General features: G+C 37.9%; 1 protein-coding gene across 1 annotated transcript in view; it reads left to right on the plus strand.

Annotated features, from left to right (window-relative positions):
- The first annotated feature begins 6,635 nt into the window (after positions 1 to 6,635).
- The window catches only part of rnf24 (ring finger protein 24), a 32,223-nt gene continuing 21,793 nt past the window's right edge, over positions 6,636 to 17,065 (plus strand). Inside the window, exon 1 of the mRNA XM_014989579.2 lies at positions 6,636 to 7,098. The gene's annotated coding sequence lies outside the window, so the exon portion shown is untranslated. The remainder of the gene's footprint in view (positions 7,099 to 17,065) is intronic.

Here is a 17,065-nt window from a genome sequence, read left to right on the forward strand (position 1 = left end):
GCGTTGCGCAACGGGTCTTGGCCAGAAGTCTGTGTTTTCTGTTGCTGCATCGTAACAAGGAGCGCTGTCACAACGTGTTGGGGAAAAATCTGTCCTCCCTCACTGAAACTGATGCCTCCCCCTCTCTCTCACCCCTCCTCCTCCTCCTTCTCCTCCTCCTCCTCCTCCTCCTCCTCCATTCTGAAGTCTCTCTATCAGACATGTTAACTCATGAGCTCCCTTTTTCAGACGCTCAAAGAAATAAAACATCTCAAGACGAAATTAAAGCCAAGTTTAAAAAAAAAAACAACAACAAAAGAAGGTCAAACATAAGTCATTCTATTTTTCCCAGAACCCGATTAAAGGTTGCAAGATTAGTACAACGCAACAGAGCAAGCTGTAGTGCCACTTTTTAAAGCTTTGGCTCTGAAGGCAAACTATTTGAGTATTAACATGCTGTAAACATTTGTTGTGTAGGACGTAAAATCTGTGGCACATAAAACTAAGAGCTACTAGACTGCACCTAACACAGTACCTAAAAATAAGGAGTTCGTCTCCATTTTATTTGGATTATGGAAACCTATAATTACATTTATAGCAATAAAAAGCCATAGTAGGTGCTTAGACATATATGTTAATGAATGTTCTGAACACACGTTTGCCTAAGGGATTAAAATGAAACACTTTGCAAATATGATTAAATGTAAAACAATTTTATAAAAAATATATATATATATATATATATATATATATATATATATATATATATATATATTAACATAGGCAAAAATAATAATTTTGGAAAGATTTCCTCTCTCCTGGGGATGAAATCCTGTCCCAAGTGGTGGAGTTTAAGAATTTCTTGTTCACAAATGAAAGAAAAATGGAGTGGAAGATCAGATGGAGGATTGGTGCAGCATCTGAACTTTCGAGCGCCTAGCCGAAAGGTGAATTTCTGCCTGGCTGGATGGATAGCCCTTGTCTTACATCGTAGCCATGTCTTTATTTTCCCAGTTACTGTAATGACACACATTCAAAGTAAGACATTCAAAGCAGACCTGTGGTTCTTTTGTCTGGCTGCTTGTTTTTGCTCAGCATATTCTGTTCCTTAGTACTTTTCTTCTTTTCCTTTGGAATCAGCACTATAGGCACCAGATGTCCTCCTTGTCTGGCCAGATGGAGGAAGCAGAAAAAATGCAAACACGCTAAAAAAAAAAAAGTGAACTTTGTTTTCAACAGAGCTTAAAGCTATGAATACTGCAGTACTTTATTGTTTTTTTTCTTCTCCGTGTACATCAAAAACATTTTAAATTTAAAAAAATATATAATTTCTATCGATGTTGTGTCTGTATCTATAACAAGAGTTGTACTGCTTCAAAAGAATCTTCAGTAAAGCTCTTTTACTGGTTTCATTCCAGTCTGGTGTGTATGTGGCATGTGACTGCTGCTACATCCTGGATTGTTTAAAATTTCTGTTTGATTTCTATGCAAAATCAGAGATCTCGTAACAGTTTTAAAATAAACTATTAAGTGTGGTTTTGGTCTGAAAATGGACTGAGGACAAATACACAAGAAACTGAAAATTCTGCTTTCAATTTCAGTTGTACAAATTGGATTCAGTTCTTAAATTCTGTTTTCTGGGTCACACACCTCGGTGCTGGAGAAACCTACAGAAGACTGATGACTTGAGAGATTGGCCGCTGGTCATTTGACATGACGAGTGACAAATGACTACTTCCCCTGTGCCTCACTCTAGGTACAGATGCTACAGGTTCGCTGAATATAATGTAGTTCTGTCAATCTGCGTTTAATTACTCTGTGGCTTTCTCAAGGATGTCTGACGCAAAACATTTAATTTCAGAACTGCAATTGAACCGCTATACCATTAGCCGCAATGCACTGAAGAAACTAACTTTAATAAATTTAAATCATTTATTATAATTTGTGTCATAAAATCATTTTGTATTTCATTATGTTGCCTTTGACATAAATATTGTTATTTTTTTTGCTAGTAAACACTGATTGCATACCGTAGGACCTTCAGCGTAGGTAGTCAAGTAAATACATCACTCTAAAAGTTTAAAATCAAAGCTTTAAATAAACATAAACCCTGCTCTGACCTTTAGTTAGACCACCAAAGCAGATGGAGTAGGAAGAACAAGCAATAAAAATGGATGTTTAGATTACAAGAGGAAGCAGACAAAGATAGACCAAAGCAGGAGGGGCCTTATAATAAATACAGATGCTAGTTTTACCTTTTGAAAAAAAAAAAAGAAAAGAAAAGAAAAAGTATTTTAAGTTCTTTTGTGTCTGTGTTCCCTGGGTCTCATCCGGTGATCACACAGTGAGGAACGAAAGGTGAACGATAACCCTTTGACCCGACCTGTGCGTGTTTGTGGTTTATTTTAGAAATCCAGGAAGAGGATGTGTGACTGTGTCACTGACTCATTCAGCAAACTGCAGCTGGAGATAGTCGTTTTAATGGCCCGTTACTAAAGGACAGGAAGAGCGGATACCTGTTTACCGCCACGTTTCCAACCAAAAGTATATATGTGCTTTTAACGCTTTGCCATTTTGGTAGCTCAATAAAAAGCACTGCTTAAAAGTAGTAGCAACATTTCCAATACTTAGAATTTCAGTGTAACCAAAATATTGTCCTCAATTATTATTTTATGTTCACTCTCACAGTCATTTTCACAATATTAAAACATAAGAATAAAGAATATACTTCATCATCATATTCAATCTTTCGATCAAAAATAGCAAAGTTTTATTATTGGAAAAGCGCTAAGTATATCTGTGGTCTTGTAACTTTGACAATGTTTTTGATAGTGTAATTTCTGAAGCTTTGACTTTGGGAATGAGTTTTTATTGTGTTTGTTTGTGTTACGTTGCTCTTCTGATTAGCAATGTAACACATTCCTCTAAACAGTAATCATCATAATAAGCATCAAGAACACTTATGATGATGATTTCTTTAGATTTTATTTGTATTAGTATTTAAGTTAAGTCAGTAGTGGAAAAAGGAAGCAGAAAGGATTAAATCAGCAGTAAGTTAAATATGTTGGATATGAACTACAATAAAACAACAATATCTAACCAGGATCACGGTTAAGACTAATGAAAAAATAATAAGGTTAAATCTGATCAATAGCAGTGAGGTTTTATAAGAGCAATAACTGCTGCACATAAACCTACAGTCCTTTGAAAAGAAATTTCGTAAAAGAACAGAATTTTATTCGATGTGCCTGCCCTGTGAAGTCAGAAATCTTCCGATGCTCATCTGGTCAGTGTTTGTCACTGGATATCCCATCTTTCCACTGAACCCTCTACTATGTTTGCCGTGGTGGGAGAGCAGCCAGAGTTATGACTGTGGTCCTATTACAAAACACACACTACAGCTGAGCAACCTTGCTGACTCGAAATGTCATACCACCTGCAGGAGACGCTGACTTTCTTGGATACAGTACATGCAGGACGTCTAACTTTCAGCGGCAGCAGCAGGTTTCCAAACAAAGTTGAACCGTGGTTGGTGTGTAACTCCAGCAGCAAGGGCTGACTTGGAGTGGAAGGAATGTTGACCCCTTTGAGCCTGTGAGCCTGTGAACGTTAAGCAGTGTAGTTAAAGGGGAAAAGGCCAATGACATGTTCATGAATTAACAGGGAACAGGGATAATACAGTAAAAGATTAGGGGATAATATCCACAAATCAGTAAGTCAAGCAGCTGATAACAGTTCAGCTGACTTAAAAACACCAAGCTGTTATCCTTGGATTTACAGCATTTGACAAAGGTCTTCTCAGTTCCATTACGATAACTGAAAACATACAGCTACATATAAAGGTACTTTCTTAGACTGTGACATCCTACATGTTTTCTGTTGTGAAGAGTAAAGCCGGCACGCACTGTACTGTCAAAGTTCTACTAGAGTGCTCGATTTTTCACGGTGTTGAAATGCTGCCCTCTTGTGGTTTTAATTCTACATCACATGCAATTCAAAACTATCACCACTGGAGGGAAGCAAATCCACATATTTGAAAAGTCTCGCAATTAAAATATAGCATTTTAACTCACCTGGAGCAGCTACCGCATGACATGAATTTATGAGTCTGGGTATGCAACACTGTTCGCAGAACAAACACAAAACATATATATGTCAGTTCCATGTCAATTTGAATGTACATTCAAACTGACAATAAACCAAAAAAAAAAAAAAGTCCTGTTGCCAAGAGATTTGAAGCAACTGACAAAGAAAATACTCACTTTTCTGCTTGTCATTTGTGTGTTTTACTCAAAACGTGTAAATTGTTTGAATTATTTTCGAGTGCCTTACCATTCGTGGCCCTCTAACATTTTACATGTAGTAACCTTTACAATAGAACAATAAAAAAAAACATTACTGTGTAGAGGAAAAAGATGACAAGTGATTTTCATTATTTTAAATATAAAGTTTTAAGTGACATTTGCATTTGTATTCAGTCATCTTTACTGTACATCTATGAAATAAAACCAAATGCAATCAAGTGGTTTATTGGGTTGCATTACATCTGAGTGTTCTGGCGTATTAAATCTGTCACTTTATCCTGAACTAAACTACCCCTGTACAATCAGTAAGTTGGAAATCTAATCTTGCAGATGGAGAATAGTAATACTCTTTCAACTAAAATATATGTATTACTGTAAAAATTCTGTTCTGCACAATAGATGTGGCTGTTATTTATATAATTTTTCATCAGTGCATATTATTAACATTTTCTCACAGACCTAAAGATGGTTGGTGGCGTACACCTATAACAAAACGCTGCAACTTCCTCCCTATAAATATGAAGCCTGCATCCAGGAAGCCACACTTTGGCCACCCAGCCCGGTTCTTCATTTCCTTTTAAAGCAGTGGAAGAGCCCCACCATCCCCTGATGCACATCACTATAAGTGCATGTCAATGAGGTGCAGATGACAGGAGTGCATTGTGAGATGGCTGCTGAGTGGGAAGCGCCATGTGACACTCCTGAATGGGCTGCCGGGGGTTGGCAGGAGGGAGAGGATGGTGACATCCACAAAGGCGCATTCAGGAACCGCAGACGACGAGGTACAAGACTGGCACTGGTCCTCCTTTCCTTCCCTGAGACAGCAGGAGGAGGCTGTTTCTTGGTACGGACTGAATGGAGGAATTATTGTTGAAATAATAGGAGAGAGGTTTATTATCCCTATATAGCACTTCCTTGGGTCTCTTCGTGGACATTGTGTCGCTACTTCGTTGTGTGACTTACAACCTTGTCTTGTTCATGTGGCCTCAGAGACCTAACGGTGTTTAGAGCAAGATAAACTTTTTATGGACACATGCACAGTCCTAGAAGTGTTACTAACCTTCACTTTTTGTAGCGTAACGACCACAAACTTTGGTGTACTTTCTTAAGGCTTTAGAGGACGAATCGACTCTAACTAGTTCATAAGTGAAGGAAAACGATGAATGGTTTTCAAAAATGTTCTGCAAAGAAATATCTGAAGAGGTTTGGCATGAATTTGTAGAACCAGCTGGAGGAAAGTGCTCCCACAGCATTAGTGCTTTGTTCACCAAGTTTCACAATGTGAATGGTGTGTTCAGGGACTCATCTATAACCAGAGCATCTTGATAAATGGCATGAGGTAACAAGGACTTCTTGTGGCTTCCCCCTCCCCCCCCACAATAGTTTTCATTTTGTCCCTCTTCCATAAGTGCCAGATGTACAGAGTGTCCAGCTAGAAGTTGTGATGTCACCACATTATTTTTCCTGAACTGTGGATCTCTGTCATTCCTCCAGAATGACAGAGGCGTCTTCCTTGCTTTTCTGATTAATGCTCTCCTTAACATTTGTGCAATATTTTCTTTATATCTTCAGGTGACGGATTTAGTAGTGCTCCATGAGACAATGAAAGATTTGTCTAATATTTTGTGACCTAATACAAACTTAGTCATACTTCCTCACAGGCCTGTCTGCTATACTCCCCAGTCTTTGTTCACTGATGTTCTCAAACAATCTTCTGAGCCATTTAGAGAACAGCTGCATAAATTCTAGCAGTAAATTAAACACAGGTATTAAGTACTAATTAGTGATCACTGTTTGGTTCCTAAGTAATTACTAAATGGTTTAAACTGATTTGATTTGGGGGAGATGTGGCTCCCCCCCCCCCCCCCACACACACACACACAATAGTTTTCATTTTGTCCCTCTTCCAATTGTCACATTTCTACTTTTTAAATTAATTTGGAAACTTTCTGTCATTTTCCTTTCACCTCACAATTAGGCAATACTTTGTGCTTACTGACACAAAAGACCAGTGAGGCTGCAACCTGACAAATTGTGAGAATGTTCAAGGGGAGTGGGATACTTTAATTTAATAATAATTTGGATACTTCAGGATAAAATAACATTTTTACAGTTTGTTTATACTTCCAGTTTGACTTACTGGATAATTAAGTTCATTCTTGAGGTAAAAATATATTAACTCTAAATGTACGATTTTGTTTTCACTTTTAATCACCATGCATCTTCATCCTCTCTCGGTGAAGCATCTCATCCACAAGGCTCGCTGTGCTTTAATCCTGCATGTAGCTCCACTCCTCCTCCTCCTCCTCCTCCTCGCTCTCTTAGTGCCGATCTGACTGGGAGGAGGTGGGACCTACCCACTGGTGGTAGTGGGCGAGTAACCGCGTACGTGCAAATCGTGCAGACTGCCAAGGACGATTGTGGGTAGCCAGAAACGTGAGTTTCTCTTCGTTATCCGCGAACTCCTGCTTCAGAAAAATTCATCCACTAGGGACCATCTACCTTCTCGAGTTCGGTCCAGTGTATTTTAAGCGATCGGAGCCCCCAGTAGCAGTAGCAGCAGCAGCAGCAGCAGAGAGAACATCACACAGACCTACAGACAGACAGACTGACGGACGGGCGGAGCGGAGCTGTGTGTGATGAGGAGGTCGCCTCGCCGCAAGGCTTTGCGTAACATCCAGATAATAAGAACGGGACATTTTTTGTCGTGGGGACCGCTTTCAGTTTGGGTCTGCTTTCAGTGACAGTCTGGTTTTGTGAAGAAACACACAGCAGCGATATACAGCTACTAAAGGAGCTGAAGGGGAAATCACCGGTGAGTCTCTGTTTATGTTTTTAGCTCACTGTACACTCAAACAGCAACTTAGGGGTGATGCTGCCAACTTTAAATGATCTTAAACTGATCTCAGCTGCGCTTTGAGCACCAAAGACTTCATTTAAGGTCACAAATAATTAAACATGGACAAGAAGACTGCTTTATTCTGGCTAAAAGCTTCCTAAAATGATATTTAATAGGTTAACTCGGTCAGCATAACGCTCGAGTTCTAAGTTATTCTGTCATTTGTAGCAGCTAAAAGGTTAGCGCTACTAGCTTAACCAGCAGCCGCCGCCCCATCTATCCAGTCCTGCTGTAAAGCAATAAAGTCTCCGAGGATGGCTAAGATACGGAGGAAAGATGATTTCAAACCATCCTGGTCTCCAGTTTAAACAAATAACAACAATTACATCCATGTAATGGTGCCTTGCCGTGATTCCAGTCATGTTTTACTCAGCGGCATCAACATTGGTTTACAGCTAAACTCTGACCCAAAACCAACCAGCCAGTTACAACGGCTATCACGTTAAGGTCCAATTCTTCATAATGGAAACGACGTTAACGGGAGCACCTACGCCCCTCTTAGCTGGTTAGCGAAGCAGACCTGCTGCTGTGAATCCTGTGCATGTGTGGACTCATCTGCCATTTCACTGCACCTATCGCTGTTAGGTACTGAAAATGGAGCTGACCCTTATGAATCAAACTGCGCGAAGCTTCATATTTTTAGTGCCATCAACTGGTTTTGGGAAGTAATGGTTTCCTAACCAGACTGAACTCTTAAATATAGAAACCTGCAGACAACAGCCTGCAGTGTTTCTTGTCAGTCTGTATCTTTAAACAGGAAATTGAAGATTCCTCTGTGGCAGCGCGGATTGGATCCAGAAGTTCAGGTTTTGTTTGACTTGATCCTCCGGGATCAATAGGAGGAAAGGGGTATTAGTTGTCCACAAAAGCAAAACAAAAAACAGAACGTTATGATAGCTGACATAGTTATCATAACTAGGTGCTAATGCATAGAAAGGAAGCAATCAGAACAATGATTAAAACTTTAACCTGCTGATTTATCACAAGCTCTGTGTGAACGATGAACAGAAAACGTTTTTCTTTTAAATAGCTTCTTTCAGCTTAGTGTACTTTGTTTAGTCATTTTATCATGGCATTCACAAGGAAGACCATTGCTTTCCAAAGGGGTAGCACTGATGTGTGGTGCATTTACTGGATGGAGAAAGATTGGATTTTTGAGTTGTCACTGAGCCAGTCAACCTGAAAATCATCTGATTTCAGTCAATCTCTGACACTTTGGTTCATTTCTTGTAATACACCAACAACATGTGTGCCAATGTATCAGTGCTGTTGTGTAGAAAAATTATGTTTGACCTCTGATGTTATCTGGTGCTCTTTTTGTATTATCAAATATCCAGAATAGAGACAGAAACAGCTTAATGTTATTTGTACACTAAAGGGCTGCAGTTAAACCCAGCCAGGCATTAAATTTATTAAAATTAAGGCCTATTCTATTGTGTTGAGGCAACGATGCAAGAGTAGTGAGGCACAGTGAGTTGAATGCAGTGCTTTTTTCTAGTTTGGGTGCGATTTGCATCTCAAGTGCCTGCTTTGCTTGTTTCATGAATCCCTGAACTGCTTTGCCTGGCTGTACAGAACAGCAAAAGTCAATCCAGTGAGCAGCAGGTCCAAACAATGAGATTGAACACATTTTTGGCCCAAATGGAAATAATAATCACATAATATAACACACAGTTGAGATGATATGGACTACTGTGGATAGAGTACCTCCAAAAAAGTGAGAGTGCCCTGTGGGGTCATCTAAAGTCATTCTCACAGGAATCAGATTTCTGTTATCTTTGTCCTGAGCCGAGTCATTTGCACTCCTAACAGGTTTTCTGTTGTTGGACTGATATCAGTAAAGTTAATTTCTTATTAGTTGCTTCAGTTCTGCACGTAGGATGATAAATTGTCTGTTTTCTGCTTTGACCAAGCCTTGCCTCAAGTTACCCAGCATGTTTTATTTAGCTAGTTGTTTTTCTGGTGTACTTCCCCGCCCTCACATATCACACACAACTGCTTCAGACACAGATTATGGAGTTGAGGTGCACTCAGTAACCCTAATTTAGATTATCTATATAATGCATTAATCAGACCTCTGATCCAAAACCTGAGGTTTTCTGACTGCTGGTTTAAGAGATTATTAAAATTGGCTTTCATCACATTGACACATTTCTAGACTATAAAAAAAACCCGACACATATTATTTTGTACTTAACACGAGGGAGTTTTTGGGTAACTCCAACTGAACTTCCTTTAATATCAAGGCAAGCAGTGGCCAATCTGGTCTATCTTCGTTTTCTTTTTTCAACATTTGTCTTAAAAAAGACGGAAACTACCGTCAAATTTCATCAAGCTCAAATTTCAACATGGCATTTTGAGCAGAATAGAAAAACCGAGGTGCCCAGTATGTAGTGGGTTTGAAATTCATAGCACTCCTTTAATAAGGGATGTAATTGCCTTCAAAGAGGAAAATAAGTCATTTTTAGCTGCATGTGTTTTAATACTAGTTATGTAAAGACCAAGCTAAAGAGGAACTAAGCATTACTACTTATAGGGTAGACAAGTTCCTCCAGGCAAAGGCTTATTTAGTCAAATTACATAAAAGCTTTAATCTTCACTTTAAATGTAGTTCTTGTCAAAAACTTTCTTGTCTGACTTTTACAAGCTGGACTGCTTCAGTACTTCAGGTGCAAAGAGTCTTACTGTACATTCAGTGCTTACCGAGGAGCCGCTTTCACATATGCACTGCTGCCTTAACATTTTCTGGGTATTGTCCAAAGCAACTGCATGTGGCAACACAAACCTCTGCAATATGTGCTCTGGACTTCTTGTGCAATTTTGTGCGAGAGCTATGAAGTAGGATTCCAACAGGAGCATTGCAAACAGTCGTTATTGCAAGCATCCATTTTGTATCTGTGAGTGTAAAATGTCTCATAAGGTGGTTCATAATGGAAAAAACAGGCAAAAGAAGAAATTAAGTGGCCCTCCAGATATTTTTGTGATGGCTTTATCACAAAAATATAGTAAAACTTAGTTTATAGTAAAATTTAGTTATGACTCAGCAAATAATTTTGTTGCCAAAGTAAACTGAAAAATGTTTTTTTTTAAATGTACCACAGAATGATTTGTAAGTTTTTGTAAGTACTTATAAAACATTACTTAGTGTCATTTTTTGACTTTATCTTTAGAAACCGGTATTCTAAGAATTTCTAGGATGATTTCAGATCATCTTTTGATTCTGATATTAGCCTTTTCCAATTTCCTAATAAGTTTTGCATATAAAGAATATTGAATATAGCTAAAAAAAAATCCAAAATGTAACTGTCTTGCAAATTTGGATGTATTTATTACATTTTTTGACATCCACACCAGATTTCAAAGCATTTACTCATCTAATAGACAAAGCTCACTTTTGTTATACACCTCAAAAAATAGAATACTTCATTATTATTATTTTTGGACAACGCTCATTCAAAATAAACAGCAGCTGTATCCAGCTCCATCCGACAGTCACATCCATTTTTTTCTGACTGTTTATTCATTTATTCAATTTGCAGCTAAACTGAATTTCACTAGCACTCCTAAATATGGACTGCCTGACTTCAAGTGGCATTTTAGATTTTCTTTGCCATTCATGATTAGCACAGTTAGCATAGTTAGCATTACTGACCAAAGACAGCAGTCTATGAAAGTGGAAAATGGCTTGCAGGGAAAGTAAACTCTTACCTTACATGTGAGATTTCTAAATGACTGTCAATATTTCCAAAACGCTGATGGACAGAATCTGGCTCTTCAAAAGGACAAAAACAGAGCAATTTTCCTTCAGTATGCCCAGCCTCAGTGCTGTCTGCTAATGCCTCCCTCCCTTGTTTAAATGGTTAGTTTGGATTTTCCTGTTGAGAGTTTTTGTGATGTTTTTTTTATCTGTATAGTTGCCTTATCTGTTGTAGGAAGATGACATAGCACTGTGAACTCCATGGAAAATCAATGTACTTTGATTAGTGGAAGCTAACAGCATGTCAAACGTAACAGTTTACAACAATTAGCCTGCTGGCTAACCTAAGCTTTTGATCCACTGCAGAACTGCTAACAACACAATAACTCTTTAGATTTTGTGTTGGTTCTACTATAGCATTAAATATGTTTTTTTTCTTGTGCTTTAAGGTTCTTGTAGTTGTTTGAAAATGATCCTGACAGATTAAATCAGTAGAAGTGGAGTCATATACTTCATGAAGAGCTTGTTAGCATTCACTACTCCGAGGATGAGTTTATTTACATACGTTTACTACTGGTATGGTGTGTTCACTGAAAAATGGTTAGACTTTTAGTTTATGACCCAGAGATCACTGATTAGGACCAGTCCAGGATGAACTCATTTAATTCTTTAACTGAGCCGTTCTGAAAACCTTCTGCAGGTCAGCCATGGAAACGTGTCTCTATGCCAACTGTTTTGGTTTAGGTTTATTTAAAAAAGTTGAGAAAGTGTATTTCTAAAGCCTGCACATTCATTGAACATTCTTTAAATAAGCACTCCTTCTGAACTAGCTAGAGGTTAACTTTTAAATGTTCTCAGTTAATCTTTATTTTGATCCACCAATTATAGACCTCCTTCTTGTGGCAGGTGGCCAACTCCGACAGAAATTTTTCAGATTTACTCGAGTGAAACGTATAGTTGTTCATGGAAAACAAACCCCAAAAAAACACTCGTGTTTGGGTTCGAACTCTGCACGTTTTTTTTTTTTTTACCAACTTAAGGTCAGATACTGTTAAGAGCTGATCATCGTTGGACTCTAGTGAGGCTGTTTTTAACTTACTACTTGTAATTCTCACCCTGACATAACAAGTTTTATTTTTAGTGACTGGCCCATACTATGTTGACCTGCACTCTGCTTTTAGCAGCTGAAGAAACAAAGTAAATAATTATGTTGGTACATTTAGTAAAGCTTGAATGTAACCTTTTTTTGTTTTTGTTTTTTAAGTGTTACTGATGTTGCACCATTTGCAAATTTAAAGCTGAACATTTTCATGTTGATTTAATGAGGCGTGGCTGCTGAAACAAAAACTAAATACACATGCCAGAAATTCCAGGTGGGAGTCAGAAAAGAAAGTAAAAGCTTAAAGTTTGATGGCAGCTGATAATAAGGTGACACTGAGTACTGTTAGGAGGGAAACGAGGGGGTCATTCTGGTGGGGAATGTCAGTGCCATGAGACAGCTGTTTGTGTCAGTTCTCCCATGTTTGTGTCAGCTTGAGTTACCCTGAGTCCTCTGAGAAATGATGGAGAGCACAGGGGGAAGGAGAGCAAACCACCAACTGTAGCGGAGGTAAAAATAAATAAAAATAAATAATGCTTTTCTTCATTTTTAAGCTTCTTTAGGGTGAGTTGATGAATTTAGCTTCAATAAAGCTAATTATTGTTGTGAGAAATGCGTCTTTAACCTTCATGGATAAAGAAGCTAAATTTTGCTACTCAAAATTTTTGATTAGCAAATTTTGAGATATTGGACATTTTTACCAATTTCACGGATGTTATTATTGTTGTCTGCATCAGTTGTTTCATCATTACTGAGTGTTTTCTCAATACATTTTTGTTTCTATAAAGGAAAAAAAAGCTTTTGTGTGACCTCAAAATCAAGTGAAAAAAATTTTCCCAGCATGTTCCAGTTGCCTGTTGAAGTATGCTCATGTCTAGTTTAAAACTGTGCTCTTTTTTTTGGCTGTAAACAAGACAGCGATGCTGAAAATAGCTAACTTTTGGACTTCTTCCTGTAGTAACAACTTCATTACTGAAGAGTGTCAGTCTGGTAGAGCTTAGCTGATGGTGCGTTCACTGATCAAACTGAAAACTGTCCAGTTATTCAGTTACTTGGCGCATCTCTAGAAATACTGGCTCTTGTATTAGTAACAACTATCTGAAATGCTTTTCTATAAACCAATCGCATACAGCATAGATCACCTCATCCATCCACACTCACTATTGCGCCCACATTCCCTGACAGACACACAGATTTTTGTGTTATTGTGAGTTTATTTGAAGTCTTAAAAAGTTCTCATACCGCCATTATGACACCTAATTATGAACATTATACGTCTAGTTTGACTTTCAGTGGTTTGAAAGATAAACTTGACTCTTTTATCCTGTCTGTGCTCAGATCACTTTCGAGGGAAACAAAGTGAAAAGTCAATGAGGGGAAATAAGTGGTGTACTATTCTGAATAAGTCAGCTATCACTTGTTCTGTACAAAAAAATAAGTTGTAATTAATGGAGCTGCTCAAGCTGTTCATTACACCAGCCTTTTTTTAAAACATGATGCATATTTGGTTTGACACTATGTGAGTGGACTGCATGTGATTGAAGTATCATTTAATCACAGGCACTTCATAACCTATGCCAGCACATTTTAATGAGCCCCTTCCTCGCCCTGTGGGGCCCTGGTGTTTGTTGCTGCCCTTTGGCATAAAGTTTCAGATGAGCACATCTCGTGGCAGCTAGTGGAAATTTCCACTTCTCATTCAGATGTTTAACTATTATTCAGTAGACTGCTGACAAGAACTACTGTACGAAGCCAAAGTGAAACGGGTGTTTACAGGAAGCATTGTGGTATTTGTTAAAATAACCACATGGGTCTGAAAAGTAAAGTGTGGAGTGTTTTTTTTAATTTATTTATTTATTTTTTTTTAGGCTTGGCATTTTTACTGCTTTTTTGATTGAAAACAGTGGCTGTCTGACTCATCAGCTGTTTGAAATGACAATTTGAGGCATATAGGCTTAGGAGGTCATTGTTTGCTCTTGTAATATGTGTGCAAATGGCTCAGTCACAATAAAGGATAACGTCTGGGCGGAGAGGTGGGTGGCTGTGGGGTTTTATTGCACTTGATAAAACCTTGTAGTCTGCTAAGCATGACAAATAAGTTATGCAAGGCTGAGTTTACTTACTAAGGAGGATAGGGAGGCAAATTGTTTTGTCTAAAACAGCAAAGGAAATCCAGCTTTGTGATGCAGGATGTTCAATTCTGTGTAATAAAGTATTTGCTCCTTCTGTAAGCTTTTATTTTTCATAATTGCATGGTTCAGATCTTCAGATTGAATTCCCAAACATAACCTGGGCAAATACAGAAAGCACTTTTCTAAACCTAATACCTGGCTATGCTACTGTTTTCAGCAGTAAACATACCATAATTAATGAGCAGTAATCAGGCATCAGTTTTTACATTGCTGTTGAGGAAGTTTGCCTCACTCTGCTTTGTGAATTTGTTTTATTTCAGCCACATTGAAAGGTTTTGTTTAAAGTCATGCCACAAAACGTCTGGACTTTGACTAGGCCAGCCCAAACCATGCCTTTTGTTTTGTTTGAATCTAATTATTTGAGCTGCTGGTTCACATTAGGTCATTGAGCGCAAGGCCTCTTAAGGCCAGACTCTAGTACAGAATTCAAAAAGAGAGGTCCTAAAGTTACTAACCAGTCCCAAGCCATCTCTCTAAGCACACCATGTTTACTTGCAGGCGACGTTCTATTGTTAGTTTTATACCAGATGTGAAACAAGAAATTTAACTTTTGTTTCACCAGTTAACTTAAGTTTTCCCTAAAGATCTTGGGAAACGTCAAGATGTTTTGTGTCAGCTGAGGTTTTGACATTGGAACTCTTCCATGGATAACACATCTTTGTCCAGTCTTTCTTTTTGTTGAAACATCAACTCTGACATTAACTGAGACAAGTGAGGTCTCTAGTGCTTTGTACCTTGTTGTTCATTGTTTGTGTGTGACCTGGAGGATTGATGAATCTGCTCTTTGGATAATTATTGTCAGCCGATCTAGGAACGTTCCTTAAAGTCCCACGTTTTCTCCACAGTTACAGATCTGACTGAAACTAGATCAGTTTAGACTTTCAATTGACCTAAATTCTATGTAGTAAAGACACGTCAACAGTCCTCATTTTTGTATTTACAGTAATGTTAAACCGTCTATTGGGTACATCAAGCTCAAGACAGTTGTGTTAAGCAAAATTTGTAAGATTAGCTGCTTTATTAAATAACTTTATTTTTACCCTGTCACACTTTTTCTAGCTATTTGGAGTGGACCAAGTATTTTGGCAAATAATAGTTGTTATTGGTCCAAACTGGCGTCCTGTCAAATTAAACTGATGATTTATGGTGATGACTGGAAAACTACAACAAATATTTGTTTTGACCAACAGCACCGGTCAAAATTAAACTGTTGTATTGAGCAAATATGCCTTGATGACTCGTGTGGAAACTAGAAAGTCCCCTCATGAAATGTTGACCTCTGGCCCACTGTGTAGTATTGATTGGCGTGGAGCGGATGTTTTTTTTCCCAACCTGTTTATGTTTTGGAGAACAATTTCTAATAATGGTGTAGATTGAGATGAGTAGGACTCAGAGGCATTGTATTAGCTGTTTTGAAATCCCGAGAGGAAGTTCCCACATAATCAAGAACAGTGTTATGGTAATAAAAAATACCAAACTAGCCTGGTAAAACCCCTGTTTACACAGAAAATTGGAATCTGCAAAGAACAGATAAGGTTAATTTAAAAAAAAAAAATCAAGAGCTTAAAACTAGTTTAGACAGGAGGCAGCAAATAAAAATCGAAACATAAGGAGGAAAAAAGTCAGATATGTAAAATAAAAGTTTGGGGCCATATTGTCAGGTATTATGCTGGATTCACTTTGTTTTATTTTATTAATTGTTATCCCATTTTTTGGTTGTTTTTCCTCTTCCAGTTACTTTGTGTAGAGACTACTTCAATAAATTAGTGAAATAACTTTAATTTTCAATAATACTCTAACTCCATGATCAAGTGAAGCATATTACATAGATTAGACATAGATGGATAGATTTATGGAGAATGATAGTGCTGTAATAATTAGTCTTCTTTACTATAGCAACATTAAAAAGAGTAGTAACTAAATGGTTTAAAACAACGGTGATCAATCTTTTTTCTTTTTAAAGTAAACACATTTATTTTTTCTCTTGTGGGAAACTGCCTCCCCCCGCCCCAAAAAAAAAAAAAAACTTCTCAATAAATTGGCATTTGAAGGCATTTTAACAGTATAATTTAAAATGTAAAAGTTAGACAATATGATATTTCACAAACCAAGAAGCATTGTCTCTGCCCTTTCTCATTTCTCATGAATGTGATGTGCTGTGCACATTCTTGTTGCTCATTACGTAATGGGGTGAGGCCATATGAAAACAATTGAGTGAGAGAGAAGAGACGCTTGGTAAGAGAGTTGGAATCAAAGGAGAAATCATTTCTACCGTTTAGCAGCCATGAGATGCTGTTAGTTATCATATCATACCACGTTTACCTACTCTTTTGGGATTAATCCCTTGGGCTGTTTGGAATTGCGCCACAGGGAGAGCTGAGAGGGAAACAAACCATTTTGTAGAATCCATTAGAGTTTGGACATATTAGATATTCTTAATTGGATACTTGCATAGTTTTACTTCAGAATTACAATATTTGTGAAAAACAATGTGGTTACTTACCAAGTAAAATACGTATTCAGCTATTAAAGATCCAGCGCACCAGAGAAACCTCATCGGGCTTTGTTTTATAAAATTGCAAGCCTGTCAACCATTGTTCAGAAAATACTGTCGCTAAACAAAGAAGTTATGCCTCAGTTGTTTTGATAATGGTGGAAGTTATTCACCATAACTTTGTGAAACCACTGAGTCATCACTGACCTGCATGGAAAACTCAGCCATTTGCTTGTCTTTTTTTTTTTTTTTCCTCGAATTTCTTACCGGTCTGAGTGTAATGTTGTTCATATACACTCATTGGCAGTGTTTCACTCTAGATACATTTCTGGTTTGTGTGGGATGTTAACTGCGAGTGGGTTTGGATTTCTGGATCACTGGGTACTCCCAAGATCCTGTCG

This window comes from Poecilia mexicana, unplaced genomic scaffold, assembly GCF_051168715.1.
Source record: "Poecilia mexicana isolate PSO_F unplaced genomic scaffold, ASM5116871v1 scaffold_1, whole genome shotgun sequence".
In the NCBI taxonomy this organism is placed as follows: Eukaryota; Metazoa; Chordata; class Actinopteri; order Cyprinodontiformes; family Poeciliidae; genus Poecilia; species Poecilia mexicana.